Source organism: Cicer arietinum, chromosome 2, assembly GCF_000331145.2.
Source record: "Cicer arietinum cultivar CDC Frontier isolate Library 1 chromosome 2, Cicar.CDCFrontier_v2.0, whole genome shotgun sequence".
NCBI lineage: Eukaryota > Viridiplantae > Streptophyta > Magnoliopsida > Fabales > Fabaceae > Cicer > Cicer arietinum.
The window spans coordinates 38169867-38175679 of NC_021161.2; the positions used below are offsets into that span (position 1 = coordinate 38169867).

The 5813-nt window shown below is 31.0% G+C and overlaps 1 pseudogene; it reads right to left on the minus strand.

The window, feature by feature from the left end:
- Positions 1-2890: 2890 nt before the first annotated feature.
- LOC140919439 (putative indole-3-acetic acid-amido synthetase GH3.9) lies at positions 2891-4542 on the minus strand (annotated as a pseudogene).
- Between the last annotated feature and the right edge of the window lie 1271 nt (positions 4543-5813).

Consider the following 5813-nt stretch of genomic DNA (forward strand, 5'->3'; position numbering starts at 1 on the left):
AATAAGAATGTCATCTCGTATATATTTTCTAAAAAGTATATTATCTACTTGTCCTCTTTCAAAGTTATTTTTAAGCAAGAAGTTACTAAGTCTATTATACCATGCCCCAGGTGTTTGTTTTAGATCATACAGAGATTTCCTAAGTTTAAAAACATGATTTGGAAATTCAGAACTTTCAAAATATGGAGGTTGTTTAACATAGACTTCTTCACTTATATAATCATTTAGAAAAGTACTTTTAACATCCATTTGAAATAATGTAATGTTATTATTTGCAGCATAAGAAAGTAGGATATGAATAGCTTCTAACTTGGTCACTAGAGCAAATGTCTCAATGTAATCAATGCCTTTTTGATGGATGTAGCCTTGTGCAACAAGTATTTCTTTGTTTCTAACCACTTCACCTTTTTAATTTAGCTTGCACTACGCCAAACGCGCAATCTATCTACATGTTTTATAGCACTTTTTGGTTTTAAAAAAACGTTGTTGTATCTTTTACAACGCTCGATTCCACAATGTTTTTTTTTTTTTTTTTTGAAAAAGCGCTGTAAAATCATATTTTTCGCGTAGTGTTGTTTATGAAGACCCACTTGGTTCCAATAATGTTCTTATCTAGTCTAGGTACTAGATCCCAAACATCATTCCGCTCAAATTCATTTAACTCTTCTTGCATTGCAAGAATTCATCCACCATCTGTCAATACTTCACCAATAGAGGTAGGCTCAATTGATGAGAGTAAGCCAAACAAACTAATATCTTTAAGTGATGATTTGGTCCTCAAATGATCACTTGCACTTCCAATGATTAGAGTTTCAGGATGAGAACAAACAAAAAATTTATTTACCTCTAAGAACTCAGTCTCTACCTCAATGCCCCTTGAGCTTTAACATATAGATATCTTTGGGCCAATGAAAATAACATCTCCAAGTGTAAAGAAATATGACTTTGTTATAGTAGATGATTACACTAGGTGGACATGGGTAAATGTTTAAGAAGCAAGGATGAATTCCACAAAGTATTTGTCACATTTTACAAACAAATAATGAATGAAAAGGGTCTTAAGATTGTAACAATTAAAAGTGATCATGGGGGAGAATTTGAAAACAAGTTCTTTGAAAGTTTTTGTGATGAGAATGGAATCTCTAACAGTTCTAGAGTTCCAACCAACCAACCTATTTCGGATCGTCAATAAGGAACTCCGAATATTTGAATGGGACACATCTCATCTTATAATTAAGAATCTCTGTCGCAGTTTGAAGCCATAAACTGTTAACATTAACACATGCCAACATAATTTTATGAAAATTAACCTCTAGGCCAGATTGAAGCTTAAACCATAACAAATTAGCCTTGATTGCTCTAATATTATCCCAACACTTCTCTCCCATGATCAGTGTATCATCTGCAAATTGTAAAAGAGAGACATGAAACTCATTTGAGCCCACCTTAAAAGTTGAGCACAATTTTTCTTTTTAAAACAAAATGAGTACAAATTGGTCGATCAAAGCAAATTCTTTTACAACAACCAACTTTACGGTTGAACGAAACATGAAAGTCGTGAACAAACAAACAAAAAATAGTAGAGTGAATTAATTAAGAGTCCATTTAGGATCTCTAGGACTAAAAAAAGAAGCAGTAACTTTAGACTTAAGCAACTTAAGTGCTTTCCTGAGTTTCAATAGTGATAGATACTAGGAAAACAATCTTGAGGAAACTTTAATCTTGTAAATTCAAAGATTCATAGTGAATTGTCTTACTTGCTTGTCTGTGACGTAGGTCTCATCAATTGAGACCGAACACGTAAATTCTTGGTGTGATTCTTCCCTTATCCTTCTTTATTTTCGTTTGCATTTGATTGTGAAAACAGTTTAATCAAAACTGCAGAAAACGAAGAACGATAATCAGTTTTCGTTTTCTGGTTTTCTGTTCTGTCAAGATCGTTATTCGTTTTCAGCAGAAAACGAAAAACGTTCTTCGTTTTTCAATTTTTTCTGCAATTGTTTGTTTTTCTGTTTTGTTGGTTAATCTTTGTTGCAGATTCCAATATTGTTTTAACGGTCTTGGTAGTGAAGAAGTGTCAGCATAATTAGTGTATTCCACTAGGAGTGCATCATAGGGTTCTCGTAATTTCTTGGCTATTGTTACACTTCTATGTAAATCTTCTTCATTTGTCTTTTCACTGTCAAGTGTCAATGCTTATTACAACGTTTCTTCTGCATATGCATTTAAATTGGGGGGCTTTGTTGTAAAATCCTACAACTTGAAGTACATCACTAATTCTGTATCTCTAGAGCCCTGTAACTTGAGATGATATTGTTGTTAAAGTAAATAACAAAGATGCATATATATATCAGTAAATGAATATAATGATTTTAAAAAAATAGGTTATGTTACTGAGTCTTAGACTTCAGAATCCAATGCAACCCAATTGATATAATGATGCGCAAAAATGAAATGATATTACTGAACTCTTGCACACATAATTAACACTTGGCCTAAATTAATTTAGTGTGTTCTAAGTCCAGCTACGTCAGTACCACATATGACACTATTATTCACCATTAGTTCAATGATGTATTGGATTAGTACGCTACATTGTTAGAAAATTTAGGATTTAGGTTGTGTGCAGTCACGCAATCAACCACATTAGTGGTCGTTAAATCAAAGTTTGACAGTTTAGATTTTAATCTAATATATTTTTTTTTTTAATTATGTTCTGAAATCTAGACTATCAAATCTTAATCCAACGAATATTAACGTGGTTGACTACACGAGATTGTGACTACACACAATCCAAATCTGGAAATTTAGGTTGCTTGGCAATGATAATCATATTTCTTAAACAGTTATAAGAAATACTTGAAAGAATTATGAAAGACACACAAAAGCCTCAAAATGAATTGGGAGCATGCTTACCAGAAAAGGTAGTGATGACCAGCTCATAAAAGCAACCAAGCTTGACATTCACTGAATCCACAAGCTTATCATTATCATCAAAGTCCATGAAAGTGTACCATTATGTCCAAGAGGATTGAATTCAAAGTAACCCATGTTAGGCAATAGTGTAAAAGCAACATCATTAGGATCACACAAAGGTTTCAAGTTGACACCAAAGTAACACTCAGAAGAAGCATACATTGTACAAACCAAAGGAAATTTCCCCTCACAATAATGTTCCAAAGCAGGAACATATTGAGCCATAGAACCTGTAACAACTGCTTATATATATGTACTTAGCTTTAGGCCAAAGCTTACACAGAATTCCCTTCCAAGATTTTTGACTGCATATTTTGCTGATTTCATCAGCAAGACATCGATCAGGAGATGAAAGTACTGTGGACATGCATGAACAACATGAAGGGTCTGTTATAAAAGAAAAATGGCCATTTCTTATGTCATCACATAGATTTCTCCAATTACGTTCTAGAAATGAAATTGCTCTGAGAAGTGCAGAAGCAAAGACAGCACATAGGCGAAGGACGCGGCGGTGGTGAACTAAACCTGCTAGGAGTTGACAATGCATGATTTGGTTGATGTCATTGCAGAGAATGGTTTGGTCAGGGCTTGTGAAATCATTCCAAGGGTCATGTGTCCTGCATTTGAAGTGTTTGCTTTTGTAGTAACTTGTTAACACACTTCTTGCTGGTAAACCACAAGGTGTGGACTTCTCTGCCTTCACAAAGTAGAGATACATGGCCTTCCCCTCATCAAGATCAGGAACATACCGATAAAATGAAATTAAAATTTATATTCAAGTTGATGAATATCATGTTTCAGGTATATTGTTGGAAAAATGAGATTTTTTTTGGAATTATGGTGCATTGTTATAAAAACTGAACTGACCATCAAAATCAATAAGACTTTTGTGGATCACGTGATTCAACTGATCAAACCACTCAAATAATTCAACAGTATATAATGTTGGTTCACAAGTTAATCGATAAAACTGTCAAAAGACTTAAATTAAAAAAATGATTACATTAACCGATGAAATATACACTAAGCATGCACATTATTAAATTATGCAACAAGTTCTAGCTAGTGAAAGATGAGTAACTTCTTTGTGCTTAGTTTTGTCAAGTCGCACTTACACTAGCTACTAGTGAACATGCATCATGATCCTTTTGTATAATGAAAATTAATATAACAAACAAAACGTATACAAAATGCATGGTGATGGGTCCCTCCATCCTTTCATCAACGCTTACTCACATCATATTCACTTAGAATGGAGAATCATAAATGGAACTAATTATATTAAACTTAACACAAAATGAACTTATAGTAGAGTTAGCAAATTCAATACTAACAACAACAGAGCAAAAACTTTACCTGTATAACATTTCTGTTATTGGATGACCAATGATGAGAGAAGAGTCTTCACCATTTGCAATGTATATATGGAAAGATTCCTTCATAACTGATTACTGGAACATGTTTCTTAAACTCTTGTAAATCAGTTATATATGTTTCTCCCTTATATACTTGTTCAAATACCTCAAGTGTTTCTTCACCTTTGTACTCCAATTTCTTTCCATCCATGTTCACAAGAAGGAACAGAACTATCAGAGACTCAGGTGTATAGCAGAATTCACTAGTGAGTATAGAGTATATATAACACTTCTTGTTCGTATGGTTTGAAGCATACATGTGGCTATATAGATAGGTACATGTATATTATCAAGGATATGTAACATAAAGTCATTTGAGCACTTGTAAATTATAAAATTTAAAATAACTTTTTAAAAAGAAACATAATACTATTGCGTATTTTGTAAGATGTTTTGAAATGGGGTGAGAAGAGCCAGGTGAGCATAGTTAGAAAACATTTTTAAGTAAGCCGTTGTGAATTGTAAAATTTTGATGTTAAAAAAATACCTATGGCACGATAAAATAGGATGTATAGAATTTTTCTAATAATACCTAAATTTATATGTATTTTCAAAGCACATACTGCAAAGAAGGTATTTCATTAAATTTATAGATTCCTATTATGTGCTTGAAAACATTTTATAGGAACAAGTATATTTCTATTATGTGTTCGAAAACAAGCTATTATGTTGTTTGTTAGGATTAAATCTTATTATGTGTTTTATAAGTATTATGTGTTTGTTTTATAGAAACGCGTACATAACGGGATTATATATAGGCATTTCATTAAAGTTTGTTTTCTAATAATACCTATAAAATCCTATCAAAAACAAAATATCTTGGATTGCTATGATTTATGGGTATTTTTTAATTTTTTAACTTGTCAGTTATGCACTTTTATGTATGTTAGTGTAATTTCTATGTGAAATTTTTTTTGTATTTATTAAACAATGAATTGCATTTATTAAGCAATTACTTACAATGATTAGATTTATATTAAGAAGGTATAATAATATGTTTCGACTTGGGAAGAAAGATTAAAACCATAACAACTTTATGTTTTATCAAAAAATAAATAAAATAATAGCATGTAATCCATTTTTTAAATTATGTATAAAATTAGTATTATATATATGTATTTATTCGTTGAAATGCAATATTAATTTATTTATTTTGAGTAACTTTTTATAAAACTTAAATTGTTGATAAAATATTCAATAATTATCAAAATTTCAATGTTTAGTGTTGAAGAATATAATATTATTGATAAACTTATTATTTATTAAAATAGCTACAAAAAATTAAATTCACATTAATTTTAACTTTAATATTTGATCATAGTTGATTGATGATGTGAAATGAATTTAGATCTTATCATATCAAATTTGTAGATATATATAAATAACTTTTCATATAATTTGAAGAATCGAGATAGAATTATA